This window comes from Mustela lutreola, chromosome 3, assembly GCF_030435805.1.
Source record: "Mustela lutreola isolate mMusLut2 chromosome 3, mMusLut2.pri, whole genome shotgun sequence".
Classification (NCBI taxonomy): domain Eukaryota; kingdom Metazoa; phylum Chordata; class Mammalia; order Carnivora; family Mustelidae; genus Mustela; species Mustela lutreola.
In genome coordinates, this window is record NC_081292.1 from 40,945,025 (window position 1) to 40,946,102 (window position 1,078).

Here is a 1,078-nt window from a genome sequence, read left to right on the forward strand (position 1 = left end):
TTCTCATGTGAAGCCTTGGACCCATCTCATATGAAGCCTCTTCTAGCACAACACTGGCCTTCAGACCCTTGGCACTGCTAACTACCTCTCAGTTTGGCTCAACATAAAAGGCCAAACCCTTGTAAATTCAAATGCAATTTGTCTTTCTTCATCACAGGAGGCTGCTTCCTGGAGGAAAAAAAAAAAAAGGTATAGAAGTAATTTCAGAAGAAAAATAGCCAGGCTCAGAACTGACAGGATGAAGACAGTCAAGAGCATGGAGCCTAAGAGGCATAGAAAATGTTTGATGTCACTGTCAGACTTGAGAAACTTTAGGAGAGCTGGACTTCTAGGGCAAGTTGATAAAGTTGATTTTATCATGCTCAGTGTCAAGTGTTAGAGGGATATCCAAGCTGGAAGGGTAAGCTCTTTCAGGCCAAGGACATTGTCCATCCTATTCACCTTGGTAGCTCCAAAGTCTTTTATAATGGTGGACACATTTTAAGTGCTCACTCCTTGAGTGAATTAATGTAGCTGTAAATTATCCATTTAGCAATTGTAAGTACTCAAATGGAGTTCGGTGGGAAGGGTGCTGGAGGCTACCCTGAAGAATAGGAAAGCACTAGTATTAAGCCACATATTAAAATTTAAGAAAAAAATCTTATAGGAAGCCCAGAAGAGATGAAAATCAAACACAAATTAACCATTAGATGGTATTACAGACTAATTGCTAATTTGGGAGAGGGAGTGATAATTCTATTGGGATTGTATGCTTTTTATAGTCCTCTTCTGTTTGAGATACATAGGAAAATAATTGAAGGAAAAATACAAGTTTGAGTTTTGATACAAAATTCTCCCATAAAGCATGAAGAAAAGAGGGGGGTTATAATTGATGAAGCAGAAAAATGGATGGTTATCAAAGCTGGGTATACAGGGGGTTCAGTGGACAACTTTACATCTATGTTTGTTTTTAAATTGCCATAATGAAAGTGACAAAGAAACAAAGAAAAAGAGAGAAAGGGAGGAAGTGAAGGAGGCAGAGAGGGAAAAACAGAGATAGAGAAAAAGGAAGAGAAGGAGGAGGTGGAAGAGAAGAACA